General features: G+C 42.1%; 1 long non-coding RNA gene across 2 annotated transcripts; it reads right to left on the bottom strand.

Annotated features, from left to right (window-relative positions):
• Window positions 1–636: 636 nt before the first annotated feature.
• Window positions 637–18,532, bottom strand: LOC134360245 (uncharacterized). 2 transcript variants are annotated; one of them, XR_010021286.1, is made up of 3 exons: window positions 18,233–18,532; window positions 16,393–16,481; window positions 637–697 (listed from the first exon to the last, which is right to left on the bottom strand). It is a non-coding gene; the product is annotated as an uncharacterized LOC134360245 (long non-coding RNA). The 2 variants fall into 2 exon arrangements; XR_010021285.1 differs by lacking the exon at window positions 637–697 and adding an exon at window positions 14,213–14,273.
• Between the last annotated feature and the right edge of the window lie 1,103 nt (window positions 18,533–19,635).

The raw sequence follows: 19,635 nt of genomic DNA, 5'->3' as shown, positions 1-19,635 counted from the left end.
CTATCTTCCCACTACTCTTTCAGTCCAGGTAAAGGGTGTCAATCCAAAACCTAGAGTGTCCATTTCCCTCACAAATGCATTCTGACCAAATGGGTTCCTCCAGCAGTCCTTTCTGGCATCTAAAGTCTCTTATGTCTCTCATGTCTTCTGTGTTCTGTTTCCTACAGACATCTGTGTTACCTTTTGATATAGTATCTAATCATTTCCATCTGATCTCCTTTACCCACACTACATGGTATTTTTCCAAAGAATTGCTCAAATATGATTTCCCCTTGTTCACTATGTCCACTTTGATTGATTACCTTGAATTTTTCTAGGTGACCTGCAATGATGTCTTTAATAATAGCTTCTAATGTTTACAATGACAGATGTTAAGCAAACAAGTCTGCAATTTACTGCATCTGGACTCCCTGACCTAAGCAGCTCACTTTTGCTGACCTACATAAACACAATGAGCTGTACAATCTCCCACTGTAAAGTAAATTGTTACAATTGGGTGCAGAAAGAGTGATGATGCCTTTGCCTACATTTTCTCACAAGGTTGAGATACATAGCTGAGAGTTTTAATCATCTATGGCTGAATTAATGGCTGAAAGTTTTAATCATTGTTCACTGTGTTGTAATCTTTGAATTTACCTTTTCCTTTACCAGGACTCCAAATTTCTGATCAGCTGCATGATTTAATCCTTCAGAGGTCCTATAATAGAGGAAATGAACTTACTTGTGTTGCAACAGAAGATGGAGAATCAAATGGAGGGCAATGTCTCTTGCTGGCAAGGGCTGGCTTTCACAAACAATAATAATTGTTCAAATAGATTTATTGGAATGAGTAATTAAAAGAGTAAACTTTCCTGAAAGAATAGCAAATGCTTATAGATACACAACAAACTATTTGGACTTAGGTTCACAGGTAGAGGGCTGAGATTTCTGATTGATGATTGGTTATTCTTAAGAAACATTAGCATAATATAGCAATATATATTATAGCAACAATATAGTTTGGATACAATACTATAAGAAATTTTCAAGGAATATATAAGAACCTAATTATTATTCTAAATACGATTAAAATTTGTAATGAAACATTGCTCTTTATTTTTCACAAAGTTTCACCCTCAGCTGTAAGATAGACAGCATAACCTATAGGCTCTTATTCAAGTCAAACTGAATCGTAAGTACAGTATATTGCTTTTCCCTTGTTATTGCTGGAACAAAGTCCTGGAGGTCCATTCCTCAAGCACTTAGGAGTTCCTTCACCTGAGATTCAACAGAGTTGCTCATTACGATCCTCTCCGGGGCAATTAGGGGAGTGCAGTAAAATCTAGCTTTGCCAATATTATCTACAACCTGTAAATGAATAAAAGCAAAACAGTAAACAATTTGGCACTGGTTTCTCCCTGGAGGACTGGACGTTTGAATTACCTCTTGAATCATAGTTTGAATTACTGATCCATTTTAGTCAGAAGTCCAGCTTTTGTGGAAGTGCTACTTCAAAGAAATGGAAAAAACAAAATGTGAAGTCAGGATGTAATCTATACCCCAAAAACAAAAGTTCTAACCTCAAAACAGCTTCAATTTTTAATTGTTTCATTTTCCTTTATCATTTAACAAACAAATTTCAAATTATTTTAAGGGAATTTAGGATATGGACGCTGTATGTGAAAGGTAGCATATTGTTCTTAAAGCTGTTCTATAAATCAATGTGTTTACCAAAACCAATACATAATTTACTACAGGATCCTCATGCAAGATTTTCATCGGGAATATTGACAACTCCCCCCCCCCCCACCCCGTGTTCATCCAGCATCCGTAGTCTTATGTGTCCTTCTAATTACCAAAAGCTTTGCTAATATTATCTACATTTAAAAGGGGGTCTTCACAACAGAATGCATAATTGGATACAAATAAAAGGTCCTATGTGTTCCGTTTCTCAGCTGACATTTTCATTGTCCACAGAAGTACATAGACTAGGAATTTTTTTGCAATTAGAAAACTGATAACAACATTTTTTTGTGAAAGGGGATCCAGTGCTTTCCCAGCATATATGACAAATTAATCTTTTTGAGCTTCCAACCGGGAACTGGTATCTATTTTAGCCAACATTTTGATGACAAACTCTGTCATCTTCATCAGGGATGATGTCTGCACGTATCTAGTCTGGTGGATGAGGACTGCCCAATCAGGAGGGACGGACAACCGGGGTATAAATACCACTGGACTAGGCATGTCTAGGCATCACCTCTGATGAAGATGGCAGAGTTTGTCATCGAAACATTGATTAAAATTGATACCTGTACCCGACTGGAAGCCTGAGAAGAGTCTATTTGTAACAATTTCTTGTGTTGTTAGTAATTAAAAAAGTCCAAAAGATTAAAATCCTCTTTAATCTACCTGAAGAAGGAGCATTTGATAGAACAAACAGTCCATCAGTTCAGTCCTTCACTCAGTATGTGAATTTGCAAGCTGAGTGCCAATTAATAGAGCATAGAACATAGAAAACCTACACCACAATACAGGCCCTTCAGCCCACAATGCTGTGCCAAACATGTCTTTACTTTAGAAATTACCATAGCCCTCTATTTTTCTAAGTTCCATGTACCTATCCAACAGTCTCTTAAAAGACCCTATTGTATCCGTCTCCACCACCGCCGCCAGCAGCCCATTCCACATACTCACCACTCTCTGCATAAAGAAGCTTGCGTCTGACATCTCCTCTGTACCTACTTCCAAGCACCTTAAAACTGTGCCCTCTCGTGTTAGTCATTTCTGCCCTGGGAAAAAGCCTCTGACTATCCACACGATCAATGTCCCTCATCATCTTATACACCTCCATCAGGTCACCTCTCATCCTCACTCGCTACAGAGTGTTATAGGTTTTTTAAAAAATATTTTCAAAGCTGTTGAATGGTCTCAAATAAAAGAGAGCAGTGTGTTAACCAATGGAGTTAAGTTCCTGCAGAATCTGGGTCCCAGGAAGAATGCAATCAAATTGGTTGAATTTGTGATGGAAGGGCAATGGTGGCATAAAATAGTAAGTGTGCAATGCTTCTTTTAAACAATCTAGTTTATATGGCAATCCTCTTGAGTTACATAATGAAAGAAAAAATGTTCTCTTCATGAACAGAGTTTTGATATTTAGCAATCTCTGAAAAGTTTTGGTCAGGAGATGATGGATAGATATACTTGCCATGGAAATACACCAGCCCACATCAGGCCTCCAGGTAAATTGCTCCATTTGAATCCCAGTCAAGTCAGTTGGAAGGTAAATGGGAACATAATGGTGCTAATATATTCTGCTGCAGATAGTCAAGGTGTTTGCTAATTATTCATCATTTGCTTAACATGCAAGACACTGCTTTTGAATGTAAATTGTGAGCATGTTTAAGAAGAGCCACTAATATATTGTGCATTAATTTACTTCAAATACTATTTTCCAATCATCCTGCTTATGTACTTCTTGACAGTGAATCTAATGATGTATACTGGTTGTTTGCACACCATCACCCTGAAATGAATAACGTTATTGTATTTGCACAGTACGCACTAAGTAAATGTGCCGAAGTTACTTGGAACCAGTACATCTTTAACAGCATTATAGTCAATTCACCCTTACACATGGAAATTTAACATTGAACTTAAGAGACACAAGAGATTCTACAGATGTTGGAAATGTGAAACAACACACATAGAAAGTTTGAGGAACTCTGCAGACCATGGAGGGAAATACCAGTTGACGTTTTGGGCTGAGACACTTCACCAGGATATTGATGGAGTCATGGCTCAAAACGGCAACTGTGTCTTTCCATCTGTAAATGCTGTTTAACCATTTAAGTTCCTCCACCATTTTGTGAGAGTCACATTAAACAAAAACCTTTTTATCCTTCTTACCCTTTTGTCTCCCACTTTCCCCAGCCACATTTCCTGCAGCAATCTATTTGGCTTTTCATACCTGACTCCCACTTTAATTCATCCCTTTTATCTCTTGGTCAGTAAGATATCAGAGTGCAAATTCTGTTAACTCAGATCCCCAATATCCTATCCATTATCAGATAACAGCTTCAACAGCTTAATGGTCAAAACGCTCTCTGGATATGAAGTATCCGGAGATAATTATGATTAAAAAAAGACTTGTAATTGTGGTAGATAAATGGCTTGAAATTTTCTAAGATTCACGTTCTAACCTGCATTGGTTAAACTGTAACGGTCCTCCAGTGAAATTTTTGCTTTATAGGTTACTACTACTACTTCCACTCGGGACTAGGGAGCCGGTCTCAGGCATGTGACAAGAATACACATAGATTAAGATATAGCTGGCCTGGGCTGGCACCAGTGGAATCAGCAGTTGGCCTGCCACCTGTCTTCAGGAGAGAGAGAGATAAGGAAAACAATGAGGCAGCATTTGGAAATGTTAATGAAGGGACGGGAGAGAGAGTAACAGAAGGAGAGAGCTGACAAGAGCGGCTCCCCCTTTGAACCCTGAACTGTTTGAAGTGATGGACAGGTGATACCCCAGCAGGGGGATAAAAAGGGACAGATTTGCTAAGGCAGCACACACACGACACCCGAGGTAACAAGACCCTGGAAGCGGTGCGTCTCTCACAAGTCGGTGGGAAGTACCGGGCCATAAACGCACAGGGTGGAAAGGCATGATCGGCGGGAACCTGGTGTGTGTCCACCCTTGCCTGGGTGCCAGGTTCAGCGCGGGGAAACGATCGTATCTGGAAACGGAGGGGTCATGGTCGGTGACCTCAGATGACATCACAAAGGACTCCCCTGAAAGCTGACTGCGAAGGTCTGTCTGGAAGCCTTGAATATTCATTCGTTTTTGCTCTCTCTCTCCTTCCCCCCATTGTCCATCGCCACGGCAGCGATTACTGTGAACTGAACTGAACTAAATTGAACTAAACTTTGTATCACTTTGAAACTGGTCATTTACCCCTAGACAACGATAGAGCTTGATTGATCCTGTTATCTTAATTCTGTGTACATGTATGTTTATCATTGCTGAACTGTTGCATTCATTATCCTTTTGATTAGAGTACTGTGTTGCTTTTTCTTTAATAAAACTTTCTTAGTTCTAGTAATCCAGACTCCAACTGAGTGATCCATTTCTGCTGGTTTGGCAACCCAGTTACGGGGTATGTAACATAAGTGGGGTTCTCGTCCGGGATTTTGAACACTAAATTTGGGACGGAGTAAATTGATTGGGTCAAAATTCCTGAAAGAAAGAAAAGACAAACGGCAGAAATGGAGGCTGAGGAAATTATAAAGGCGCCAACCTTGGAGGCATTAGGGGATGCCAGGAAATTGGAATTGGTAGCTGTGGCCAAACGGTTGAATCTTGCTAAGGGGAAGTCGACAATGAGGAGAGAGGAGATACACAGAGCTATCGTAGAGCACTATGTATCTAAAGGTGTGTTTCCCCGAGGCGAGCTAGAGGTGGTGTCTATTGAAAAACCTGCTGGAGACGCAGTACAGGTGCAGCTTGAAAAACTGAGACTCGAGCACGAGTTCCGGGTGCGGCAGTTAGAACACGAAGAGAAGCAGTTAGAAAGGCAGGAGAAAGAGAGAGAGTTAGAAAGGCGGGAGAAAGAGAGAGAGTTAGAAAGGCAAGAGAGAGAGAGAGAGAGAGAGACAGCTGGAGTGAGAGGAGAAACAGAGGGAAAGGGAATTCGAGCTGGAGAAGTTAAAGATAAGGGCCGAGCAGGGGCTCATGCCGAACCAAGGTGGAGGGTTCTGGATGACCCAGGAGGTTAGGCTGGTTCCCCCATTTGACGATACCGACGCGGATCGGTACTTTCTCCATTTTGAAAAAGTGGCTATAAGTCAGGACTGGCCGAGGGATAAGTGGGTTGTTTTACTTCAGAGTGTACTGAAAGGGAAAGCCCAACAAGCTTACCCAGCTTTGTCCGCCGAAGATGCCCAGAGGTATGAGGTGGTGAAAGAGGCCATCCTCAGGATTTATGAGTTGGTCCCGGAGGCATACTGGCAGAGGTTCCGGAATGCGAGGAAGCAGTGGGACCGCATGTATTTGGAGTTTGCCCGTGAGATGCAGACATATTGTGAGCGTTGGTGCGCCTCGAAGGGGATAGAGGGGGATTATGACAGACTGCTACAGTTGATCCTGATTGAGCAGTTTAAAGGTTGTGTCCCTGAGGGTATGAGACCCTACCTAGATGAGAAAGAGGCAGCCACGTTAGCCGCAACTGCTAAGTTAGCGGATGAGTATGCATTGACGCATAAAATGAAGTTTGCCCCGAGTAAGGGCTACCAGAAGAGTAGTCAGGACGGTGGGGAGAGTCCACCAGAAAAGTCAGAAAGTAAGCCGGGGACAAGTGAGAAGGATAAAGTAGACCGGGAGCAGTCTGGTAGGAAGTCTCCTGGGGTCATCTGTTATAATTGCGGGAAAGTCGGACGCTTTGCGTCCAGGTGCTTTGCCCCAAAGAAGGAGACGGGAAAAGGAAAAACGGCAATTTCGACTGGCTGTATCGAGCTGGTAAACGAACCGCTAGGACAGGACAGGTCTGCCAAAGTTCAGGAAGGGCGCGAGAAGCTTATCTCGGCCGGATTAGTGTCAGTGAAGGAGGGGTTAAAACCAGTTCCACTGCGGATCTGGAGAGCCACGGGAGCGTGTCAGTCACTAATACTGAAGAGTGTATTAGAGTTTAGCTCAGAGACCCAGACTGGGGAGGTCAAGGTCAAAGGTATTGGAGAAGGGGCAGAGACAGTCCCTTTGCACCAGGTACACTTACAAAGCAACCTGGTCTCTGGACTAGTCACAATCGGGGTGACGTCCGAATTACCGATGAAAGGCGTGGAAGTCTTGCTCAGTAATGACGTTGCCGGGGGAATCGTGTTCCCAGCCGTGAGATTGACAGGTCAGCCTGCCAGCATTGAGGCCCCGACCATGGACTCACAGGTTCCTCATGGGGCTGCGGTAGTAAATTTAGCTGAGACGTTTCTGCCAGCCTTGTATGAGAAGGGGGTAGAAAGTGAAAAGAAGGAGTGTAGTGAAACAAGAGGTAGTGAGGGAGCTGAGACAGACGTAGCATTAGCCAGGAAAGAATTTGTGCAGGCGCAGGAGCGAGACGAGGGGCTGATGGTTTTGGTGGAGACGGCTCTCTCTGACGCAGAATTAAGAAGGGAGCCAGTAGGCTATTGTGTGGAGGAGGAAGTGCTAAGGAAGAGAGGGAAACCAAGTACCGTACCCGCAGATGAGGAATGGGGGGTGGTGCAAAAGAGTTACGGGGATGAGGTTTTTAACCTGGCCCACAAGGTACCCCCCGGTGGACATTTTACGGTACTGGAGGGAACAGTTGGTGGAATCATGAAAGAGGTTTACCGGCTGCACCGGAGGAAGGATGTTATTGATTATGGCCGACGCGAACTGAGACGGTCACAGGCTTTTGATATGCTAACAAACCTAGTCGGTATTAGCGCGGAAATCAATGAAGCTAGGGTCCCCCCCATAAGAGAAAAAACCCATTTTGAAAAGATGAGTATGGTATCGACCAGATGGGAGAAGGCTATTGTTTTGGCCAGGTCTGCTGATAAGGTCTCTCCCTTAATCCCCGAACAAAGCGACTCTTTAGGAGAAGTAATTAAACGACTCGCAGACGTGTGTTTGATTGTCCCGAGGCGATGCAAAGAACTGGGATGTTGGGTGGTGCTTGTTACACTAGAGTAGCCTAGCGAGCAACATTCATATAGAATGAGTAATTCAGTGACTAAAGGGCTGACGAACACAGAGGTGTGTATTGGCAATGTAATACGGCTGTCTGAAGCCAGCTTGATAGTGAACCTTGAAATAAATGAGTTCGGCCACATGAAGGTCACTTACCTGGGAATTGTGGTGACACAGGGGCAGCTGGCAGCGATGCAAGCTACAATGCAGGCTATCGCTGACATCCCAACCCCGACAGACAAGAGGGCCCTCAGGAGGCTCTTGGAGATGGTGGGGTACTGTAGGAAGTTTTGCAATAACTCTGTGGTCACTACCCCTCCCCCTCCTACTAAGCCCTTGCGAGAGAAAACTAAGTCGGAATGGGACGACCTTTGTTATTGTGGTCCGGGACGAAACCCAGTGAGAGGTTACATTGATCGCAATTCATCAGTGTTTTTGGCCACTATGAAGTTTGATAAGTTGGAGCCTGGTCTAAGGGATTATTAATAACACATATGAAAGGAACAGAAAATGTGATGGCTGACTGTCTGTCAGGTGTTGACAACTTCAAATTCGCTGTATTAGCCAAATAGCTGATAAAGATGTGTATTTGTGTGTGTATCAAATAATGTATTCATGTTTGTAATTTTTACCCCCGGTAAAAATCCTTAAAGGGGGGGAAGTGTGACAAGAATACACATAGATTAAGATGTAGCTGGCCTGGGCTGGCACCAGTGGAATCAGCAGTTGGCCTGCCACCTGTCTTCAGGAGAGAGAGAGATAAGGAAAACAATGGAGCAGCATTTGGAGATGTTAATGAAGGGATGGGAGAGAGAGTAACAGAAGGAGAGAGCTGACAAGAGCGGCTCCCCCTTTGAACCCTGAACTGTTTGAAGTGATGGACGGGCGATACCCCAGCAGGGGGATAAAAAGGGACAGATTCGCTAAGGCAGTACACACACGACACCCAAGGTAACAAGACCCTGGAAGCGGTGCGTCTCTCACAAGTCGGTGGGAAGTACCGGGCCATAAACGCACAGGGTGGAAAGGCACGATCAGCGGGAACCTGGTGTGTGTCCACCCTTGCCTGGGTGCCAGGTTCAGTGCAGGGAAACGATCGTATCTGGAAACGGAGGGGTCACGGTCGGTGACCTCAGATGACATCACAAAGGACTCCCCTGAAAGCTGACTGCGAAGGTCTGTCTGGAAGCCTTGAATATTCATTCATTTTTGCTCTCTCTCTCCTTCCCCCCCACTGTCCATCGCCACGGCAGCGATTACTGCGAACTGAACTGAACTAAATTGAACTGAACTTTGCGTCACTTTGAAACTGGTCATTTACCCCTAGACAACGATAGAGCTTGATTGATCCTGTTATCTTAATTCTGTGTACATGTATGTTTATCATTGCTGAACTGTTGCATTCATTATCCTTTTGATTAGAGTACTCTGTTGCTTGTTTCTTTAATAAAACTTTCTTAGTTCTAGTAATCCAGACTCCAACTGAGTGATCCAGTTCTGCTGGTTTGGCAACCCAGTTACGGGGTATGTAACAGGCAGTTATAAGTCTTCATAGGTTAGAGGCTGAAAATCATGTCATTTTCCACTGAGAGAATACACAGTAATTCTTCTGTTTTTAGATTATTTTTACATTGTTTACAAATGAAGTAAGAAAGATTAAATTCCTCACTTGTTGGAAACTTGGAGTAGGCTGCCCAGGCTTACAAATTCATCTCCAATACACACAATGGCAGTCTTTGTTTGACTTATTTCAGTGCAACTATATCAATAAAATATGGAATTATGTTTGCTGGTTGACTACAATAACCTATTATATCATTGAGTAAACGTTAACAATCATGGATGCAAAGTCAAACTTTTATTGAAGCCAACAGTTCACCTTTTACATCATTGAATGCAATTTGTTCCTAACTGATGGGCACAGGTTTCTGGTGAAAAAGGGAAGATTGACACTTCTAAAGATCCATTCATATTCCTTCGAGAACAAACCAAAGTGCTCTACAGCCACTCTGTGCAGTCAAAGTAGCCTCCAATTTGCACACAATAGGCTCCCGGAAGGAGCAATATGTGAACCACAGTTAGTGCTGTCAATAGACAGAGGAACTAACTCCTCTTCTTTCAAAATGGAAATTTTCATCTTGAGTTGGGAGGATAGTACCCAACTAAACACCTAAAGACATTTTTAACTGTACCACACTTATCAGTGCTGTACTGGAATATTGACTCTGTGCTAGTCCTCTGAATTATATTTTTAGGGCATTGTAATGTTAGTGCAATGCTTTACAGCATCAGCTACCACCAGTTGAAATTCAAATTCAGTTCAAATTCTGCCACTGACTGTAAGGAGTTTGTACGTTCTCCCCATGACCACATGGGTTTCCCTCGAGTGCTTTGGTTTCCTCCTACATTCCAAAGATGTAAGGTTAGGGTTAGCGTTAGTAATTTGTGGCCATGCTGTGTTGGCACTAGAAGCATGGCAATACTTGTGGGCTGCCCCAGCACATCCACAGACTGCGATGGTCCTTGACACAAAGGTTGCATTTCACTGTACGTTTCAATGTTCCAATGTACACGTGACAAATAAAGCTAATCTTTCTTTCTTTCCCACACATTTGCTGGTGTGGATTGTGCTCACATGGTATGCAGATGGGAAGAATTTTAAATGATGGGCATGTTTTTTTGTTTACTTAAGAAAGAGAATAATGAAAAGGGAAAGATACTGATTTCTCAAATAAATGATACCTACATTTTGAATGATATTGTAATTCCAATAAAATGTGGCTATAAATTCATCTATACATACTTTTAACCTTGAATCTTTATCAGATACTCATCTCTTGAAATGAGATATGTCTTTTATAACGCAAGTCCAGAATCCCGCAAATCATTAACCTTAACGTGGCCAAGTGGTTAAGGCGTTCGTCTAGTTACGTCAAGGTCGCTAGTTCGAGCTTCAGCTGTGGCAGCATGTTTGTGCCCTTGAGCAAGGCGCTTAATCTCACTTTGCTCTCGTCTGTGCGAGGAGTGGCGCCCCAAACAGACTTCCAATCTGTGCCTTGTAAAGCATGAAAATGCCCGACACAGGCCTCTCATGGTCTGAGTCGACGTTCTCCTTTGATATCAAAGTGCTTATAATCAAAGCAAAACAACCGTTAAGAAATATGATGAATGCCCTCAGATGATAGACTACAGCATGTGTTGATTTCAGTCTTTCAGATATAATTAACATGCTTGGAAGAATATGTTCATCTGACAATGTCGGTCACACCTTTTTGACACACCATGCCCATGCTGACCACCTATACTGATCCTAGGAGGGGTCACATTTCTAGTGGAAGGGCTTTTCATGCCCATTCTGGAACAGCTCGCTCACCTTTGGTCCTGACCAAACACTCAGCTCTGACCTGTAACTCCAAGTAGCTGTTTGCATGTGACAGTAGCCACAGCCTGATACACCGCTCCGGCAAGTAGGTGAGGGTAACCAGAGGGCCTGATACTCTGGTGAGATTGGGACATGCCTGTCCCAGCATGTGAAATTGGTTCTGGTGCTCTGGGTGGATGACATCAACCGTGAGATCCAATGCCCAAGAAAATGGTTCGGCAACGCTTCATGGAGGGTGAAGGGCATGACAGAGCACAGAAATCACGGTCGTCTACTGTAACCAAGGAAGACCGTGGCTATGATGACTACTTGTACTTGGACAAGGCTGAGAGAGTGGAACTGCCCCAGTACAATACCTTTTTCACTTTAAAAATTCTCCCACACAGGTTTCTTCTTTGTGCAGTTCACATCATGAAGACCTACACAAGCTTAACTGTTATTGGGCGATATGAGGAACAACCAATTACACTAGTCTCATTTACCAGCTCTCTGTCTACAGTCTCTATGCCTTGGCATTTCAAGTCTGAATTCAACTAGATTGTGAACATTGTGTGAGTATCTGGCTCCACCGCCCACTCAAGCAGTATGGTCCAGATTCCAATCATTCTCTAGGTGAAACTCCTCTTTCTCAGATCCCCTACTCCTTAGTCTAAACCAATACCTTCATATTTTAGACACCTCTGCTATGTGAAAAAAGTTTCCTATCATCTATCCTTCATAATTTTCTGTATCTCTTTCAGGTCTCCGCTCCTAGCAGACCTTGGTGTCCAAAACTGTTCACGGTACTCCAGCTGTGCCCAATGAATATTTTTATACAATGAGGAAGTCATATCTTATATGTCCTCTTTACCAGCTTACCTCCCTGTGCTTCTACCTTCATGAATCTTTGGACTTGTACACCAAGATACTCGGTACTCACTCAGGTCTGACCATATTGTGTGTATACCTTATATTTAATAGTTGTCCCAAAGTCCTTCTCACAGTCTACATAACTACTGCCTTTTGTGTCAATTGCAGCTTTACTAATCACATTCTTAGTGTAAAGGACACACTTCACTGATGGAAGAGATTTTGCAGCTGCTGAGCAACACACACAAAATGCAGGTGGAACTCAGCAGGTCAGGCAGCATCTATGGAGGGGAATAAGCAGCTGATGTTTTGGGTTGAAAACTTTCATCGGACCTGAAGCACCCAGAAATCCTGTTGAAGGGTTTCGGCCTGAGAAGTCCATAAGACCATAATTCATAGGAGCAGAATTAAGTGATTCAGCTCATCAAGTCTCTTCCATCAAGGCTAATTTGTTTGCCTCTCAACCCAATTCTCCTGTCTTCTCCCCATAACTTTTGACTCACTTACAAATTAAGAAACTTCAACCTCTGCTTTAAATATACCCAGTGATGTGGCTTCTATAGCTGTCTATGGCAATAAAGTCCACAGATTCACCAACCTCTGGTGAAAGGCTGTGCCCTCTGGTCCTAGAATACCCACTCATGGAAACATCCTCTCCACATTCACTATATCTAGGCCTTTCAATATTTGATAAGGTTCAATGAGATCACCCCCCACCCTCATTCATCTAAACTCCAGAGCCATAAATGCTACCTGTACATTAACCCTTTCATTTCCAAGATTATTCTCGTAAACTTCCTGTGGACCCTCTCCAAAGCCAGCACATCCTTTCTTAGATATGTGGCACAAAACTGCTCAGAATGCTCCAAGTATGGTCTGACAATGTCTTATAAAGCTTTAGCATTACACCCATGCTCCTCTCAAAATGAAAGCTAAAACTGTATTTGCCTTCCTGACTACTGACTCAATCTGCAAGTTAACCTTTTGGGAATCCTGCACTAGGACTCCCACAGCCTTTCTGAATTTGTTCCATGCTCAGAAATTAGTCTATGTCTTTATTCCCTCTCGCAAAGTGCATGAACATTCACTTCCCTAAACAGTACTCCATCTGCCACTTCTTTGCCCGTTCTCCAAATCTGTCCAAGTCCTTTTGCTGACTTCTTGCTTCCTTAACGCTACCTGCCCCCCCCCCCCACCTATCTTTGCTATCACCAGCAAACTTGGCTGCAAAGTCATCAATTCTGTCATCCAGATCATTGACATAGAAAGTGAAAAGTAGCAGACCCAACTCCAACCCCTAAAGAACACAACTAGTCACTGGAAACCAACCAGAAAAGGCCCCCTTTATTCCTACTCATTGCCTCTGCCAGTCAGCTAATCTTCTGTCCATGCTAGTATCTTTCCAGTAATACCATTAATTCTTATCTTGTTCACAAGCCTCATTTGTGGCATCTTGTCAAAGTCTTCTGAAAATCCAAATACACAATATCCACTGGCTCTCCTGTCTGCCCTACCTGTTATTTCCTCAAAGAATTCCAACAGGTCTTTATTTATTTATTTAGTTATTGAGGTACAGTGTGGAATAGGTCCTTTTGAACCTTTGAAGGGTGCTGCCCAGCAATCTCCTTATTTAATCCTAGCCTAATCACAGGACAATTTTACAATAGCCAATTGGTATGCCTTTGGACTGTGGGAAGAAAGCAGAGTACCTGGAAAAAACCCACGTGATCACAGGGAGAACATACAAGCTCGCTACAGGCAGCAGCGGGAACGGAACCCATGTCAGTTATACTGTTTAGTGTTGTGCTAATCACTACGCTACTGAGCCACCCCTTTGTCTAGCAACATCTCTGCTTAAGGAAACCATGTTGACTTTGGCCTACTTTATCATGTGCCTCCAAACATGTCAAAACTTCACACTTAACAATGGAGTTGCCAGGCACTGAGCTCAGGCTGACTGGCCTATAATTTCCAATCTTTCGCCTGTCTCCTTCTTAAAGAGTGGAGTGACATTTCTGATTTTCCAGTCTTCCAGAACCATTCCAGAATCTAGCAGTTCTTAAAAGATCTCTACTAATCCCTCCACAATTTTTTTTGCCTATCTCTTTCAGAATGCTGGGGTGGTCCATCTGTTCCAGGTGACTTTCCTATCTTCAGACCTTTAAGCTTCCCAAGCACTTTTATCTTAGTAACAGCGACAACACTCAATTCTGCCCCTGGCATGCTACTGGTCTTTTCCACAGTGAAGACTGATGCAAAATATTTATTCAGTTGGTCCATCATTACCTTGTTCCCTATTATCTCTTCTCCAGCATCATTTTCCAGCGGTCTGATATCCACGCTTGCTTCTCTTTTATTCTTTGTACAGTATATCAGAAAAAAAATATTTGTTATGCTCTTTTATGCTATTGTCTAACTTACCTTCATATTTCATCGTTTCTCTCCTTATTGTGTTTTTAGTTACCTTCTGTTTTTTTTAAGCTTCCCAATCTTCCAGCTTCCCACTAATTTTTGCTATATTGTATGCTCTCACAGCTTTACTGCTGTCTTTAACTTGCCTTGTCAGCCACGGTTGCCTCATCTTCCCTTTACGATGCTTCTTTTTCTTTGGGATGAACCGATCCTGCGTCTTCTGAATTGTTCCCAGAAACTCCAGCCATTATTTCTCTACTGTCATTCCTGGTGGACTTCACTAAACTTTCCTGCACTCTCCTTCCCTTTTACTTTATCCATACTTTTCCAAGTTGTTGAAGGCACCTCCTAATATTTAGCTTAAAACCTTATCCATAGCCCTTGTTATGCAATTCATAAGGACCCTGGCCTCAAGATGGTTCAGTTTCAGTATATTCCATCAGAACAGATATCACTCCTTCCACTACACTGGAGCCAATGTCCCATGAATTGAAACCCACTTCCCTCACCCCAATCTTTGAACCACGCAATTAGCCCCCTTGTCTTGTTAACCCTGAGCCAATTTGTGTGTGGCTGAGCTAACATTCCAGAGGTTATTACCTTTTTGGTTCTTTGTTTGAATTTAGTCTGCTCAATTTCCCTCAGCAGAACCTCATTCCTTGTTCTTCTTACGCCATCGATACCCAACGTTGACTGATTATTCCCGTCCATAGACGTTGCCTTACCTGCTGAGTTCCCCTAGCATTTTCTGTGTGTTTGTAGATATCACCTGTTCATTTCTGACCTGAACATCATCACTGTTCTGGATGTCACACATAGCAATGGCTTTGACAGTTCTCTAGCTTTCTATGGAGCAGATTGTTAGGCCCCAACCCAGGGACAGCCAGAATCTGCAAAGAGGATGATTCAGTGATCTTCTTACATAATGGCAGAACTAATGCTCTCAACACTGCCAGTCTGTCAGTACAGTGGCAATCATCCAATTCCTTCAGACTACTGGCACTCGAGCAAGAATGTACTGCTTGATGCCTGGAATCCTCCAGGCTGCCTGTACCCGCTGGCAGTGAGGAGCCGTTCACCAGTTTGGCTGCGACAACTGATGAAGTCCAGCAGGTCAGAGAGCTGGAAAGCTGCACGGAGAACAGACACCAAAGGAACGCATGTGCAATTAGCCAATAAGTTCATGGTCTGGGTCTTGGTTGGATGTAGAAAAATAATAGATACTGATAATCTTGGTTACACATACAGTGTTACAGAAAATGTTTTTTTCATTATTCACTATCACACAAGAGTGGCGAATGCCACTAGGAGATCAACATTTATAGTCTTCCTCTTTGCCATTGAGGATGACAGGTCCTGATAACAGGCAGAGGGAAGCACAAGCATGAGAGGGTGAGCTGGCAACACCGCCAAATGGTGGGCCAGTCCGCACAATCCAGCCCTCTTAACTCCATTTCCCTCTCCACAGATATTACCTTGCTGAGTATTTCTCACATTTTCAGTCTATTTTCAAGCTGTAATTTACTCTTGATACAGGTTTATACCAAGCGTAGTCACAGGAGTGCGCAGTAGGATAGTGGTTAGCATCACACCATCAGAGCACCAGTGAATATGTGTTCAATTTCACCAATGTATGTGTGGAATTTGTATATTTCTCCCCATGATATTTCTCCAGGTGCACCAGTTTCCTCCCAAAGACATTTAGATTAGAACATTAATTGGTCACATGGGTGTAATGGGGCAGCACGGCCTTACTGGGGCAGAGTGGCCTGTTACTATCCTGTACCTCTTAATAATTTTAAAAGCAATGATTTCCACGGAAACTATTGAATCTTATTCCCTCGACAAACCAGAAGTGTAACTAGCCCCTTCGCAACATGCTGACCAGTCATCATGGTTTATAGATAATGCGTTTAACATATTAATTTTTTTCATTCATTACTAAAACTTTCCTTTGTACTTAATTTCCCTTTATGGCTGGGATGTTTACTAGTTAATTAGCTTTGCACCTTTTAAGCTTTTTGCTCAAGCACTCACTTTACTGGACCACAATGAATGAACAAACCTGTAGCATCCTGTACATTTCTTAGATCATTCAGGAACATTTGCTGTGGCTGTTGATTCCAGAGTCCCATTGAAGGTTGCACTGCGGAACTGTAACATTAGGGATATGTGCTAAAGTCTTTCTTTATTAATCTTTTTATTGATTTAAAAGGAGCATAAATATAATCGAGGAGGATTATCTCGTATATATATCAGTAATAATACAAACCGAGATTAAGATAGACATTGTCAAAATCATAGATATTGTTAAGGTAGTATAGAATATACAATTAAAAAAATGAAAACTGCAATTCTCCTCTTATCAGTTCATGAAGAGGAAAGAAAAAACATTGAGTTTTAAATGGAGAGAAAAAAAACCATTACACTATATATAAAAAAAGAAACAAAAGAAAAAGGGACTGGGCAGTCCATTTTGAGGATACGACCAAGAAAAAGAAAGAAAGACTCTCTGACCAAATCTAAAACTTCGGAAAAAAAGATTGAAAGAGTAACAAATCAAATTAAATGAAAATATTGGATAAAAGGTCACCAGATTTGCTCAAATTTAAAGGATGCATCAAAAGTCCAACTTCTTACTTTCTCTAAACTTAAACAGGACATAATGGAGGAGAGCCGATAAAAGACCGTAGGTGGATTAGAATCCTTCCACTTCAGTAAAATGGCTCTCCTAGCCAGTAAGGTCGAAAAGGCTATCATACCTTGAGCGGAAACAGGAATATTTCCTGTTTCTGATGGGATAATCCCAAAAATTGCCATAAGCAAATTAGGTTGTAGATGCAGATCCAAGACTTTTAATAGTATTTTTTAATGCCTTTTTCTCAGTTAGTGGATAAATATGATTTATCTAATGTACACTTTTTTAGATATTTACAAATTAGGAATTTTTTACGTGGTCTGTTGCCAAATAACCCTTCTGCTTATCCACCTGATATGACAGACGCTCTCTTTCAGTTTAATCCATTTCAAAAAGGGTTGATAGCTATAATCTATAAACGATTATTGAACTCACGCATAATATCTAATGATGAAATTAAACGCACTTGCGAATCGGAATTTCAAGAGTCATTTTCAGATAATCAATGGAGTAAAATTTTCGTTTGGTTAACAACTCATCTATTTGTGCCTGTCATTCCTTGATACAGTTCAAGGTAGTGCATCGGGCCCATATGTCAAAGGATAAACTAGCTTGTACTTTCTCCAATACCAATCCTATTTGTGACAGATGTAATACTGAGCTGGCCACTTTAACTCATATGTATTGGTCTTGTATAAAACTAGATAACTTTTGGAGAGATGTTTTTGAAATACTATCAAAAGTCTTGGATATGGATCTACGATATGTGCTAAAGTCAAATCTTGGCTAAGCTTTAGAGCCAGTAGTGAATGAAATTGTTGATGTATGAATGAAGTCACTGGAGAGAAGTGCTGGTAGACATGAAGTAGTCTCTTTATTTGACAAGAGATCACAAATAAGCTGTGTCATGTGACCAGCAACAATGAATATATAATTGAGTCAGGGTTTTATAAACAAACAAAAACATTTATTAAACTCAGCTCAACAATAGCAAAAAGTATTCAAATCACTAACTTAACTGGAAGTTAACTGCTATACGGCAACTCTGGGACAGTTCTTAAAAGGGTAAATTCTAAAACAGTTCTTAAAGTGGTAAACTCGAAAGTCCAAGTGATTTACACAGCCAATAAAGAGAGACTTCTCTGGAAACGGGTTTCTTCAAAGACGTGACTTTACTGCTGATTCTCCAAAGGATTCACGATGAAGGAAATAAAACGGCTTAAAGGAGCTGACCTTTTCCTGGCAAGTGAACACTGCACAAACTTACCTGCTCTTGCAGGAGTTATCTCAGATACAGGTCACCATATTCTGAATGAATCCTCAATTAAGTCGATTCTTCATTAAACTGCTGGAACTCCAACTTTATTCCAATCCTTCAGATTCCCATCCTTTAGTAAGGTCTTCACTCTCCAATACTACTGTAAAGGTAAATCAAAGATACACCAACAAAGCTGGCAGCAATTGGTGAAACTGCCAGCACAATGATTTTACCTTACAATAGAAAGTAAAACTGTGTTTTAAAACGAAACTGCGTCATAATACGAATATGCAGCATAATGGAGTAACAACGAAGCAAATAACAACTCAGCTGAAAACTAACTGCGTCACACCAGGGGTCTGTTTTATACCTGCTGAGAACAGGTCATCATGTGACCTCACACTGGTGGGAAAATTACATCATGTGACCTCCACAAGACCATTACATCATGCTCATAAGACAGTCAATTACATCATGGTCATAAGACAGTCACAAGATACCCACGAGGTACGTAACAGCTGACAGCCTTTAGGGTCACGGGGGAGGGTGTGTGTGTGAGAGAGTATGAGAGAGAGAGAGATAGAGATTGAGAGAGAAGGAATGTGAGAGAGAGATAAGAGAGAGGAGTGTGTGTGTGAGAGAAATGAGAGAGAGTGTGTGAGGGAGATATTAGAGAGAGGTGTGTGTTTGAGAGAGAGATGTGAGAGAGTGTGTGTGAGAGAGATAAGAGAGTGTGTGTGTGGGGGAGAGAGATGAGAGAGAGAGTGTGAGAGAGAGATTAGAGAGAGACGTGTGTGTGAGAGAGATGAGAGTATGTGTGGAGAGGGAGATGCAAGAGAGAGTGTGTGAGAGAGATGAGAGTATGTGTGTGGGGGAGAGAGATGAGAGAGAGTGTGTGTGGGAGAGAGAGAGAGATGAGAGAGAAACTGTGTGTGGGAGAGAGAGAGAGATGAGAGAGAGTGTGTGAGAGAGATGAGAGAGAGTGTGTGTGGGAGAGAGAGAGATGAGAGAGAAACTGTGTGTGGGAGGAGAGAGAGAGATGAGAGAGAGTGTGTGTGGGAGAGAGTGGAGAGAGAGTGTGTAAGAGAGATGAGAGAGTGTGTGTGTGTGATAGAGAGATGAGAGAGAGAGAGAGAGAGAGAGAGAGAGAGAGAGAGAGAGAGAGAGAGAGAGAGAGAGAGGGAGAGAGACAGAATCAGAATCAGGCTTATTATCACCAGCATATGATGTGAAATTTGTTAACAGCAGCAGCAGTTCAATACAATACATAATATAGAAGAAAAACATAATAATAATAAGAAATAAATAAGTAAATCTTATTCAGTATACTTTATACAGTATAGGTATATTGAATAGATTAAAAATTGTGCAAAAATACTATACATTAAAAAAGTCAGGTAGTGTCCAAGGTT

Source organism: Mobula hypostoma, chromosome 22 (genome assembly GCF_963921235.1).
Source record: "Mobula hypostoma chromosome 22, sMobHyp1.1, whole genome shotgun sequence".
NCBI lineage: Eukaryota > Metazoa > Chordata > Chondrichthyes > Myliobatiformes > Myliobatidae > Mobula > Mobula hypostoma.
The sequence above is the reverse complement of the archived record's forward strand: the minus strand, read 5'-3'. Positions and strand labels throughout refer to the sequence as shown.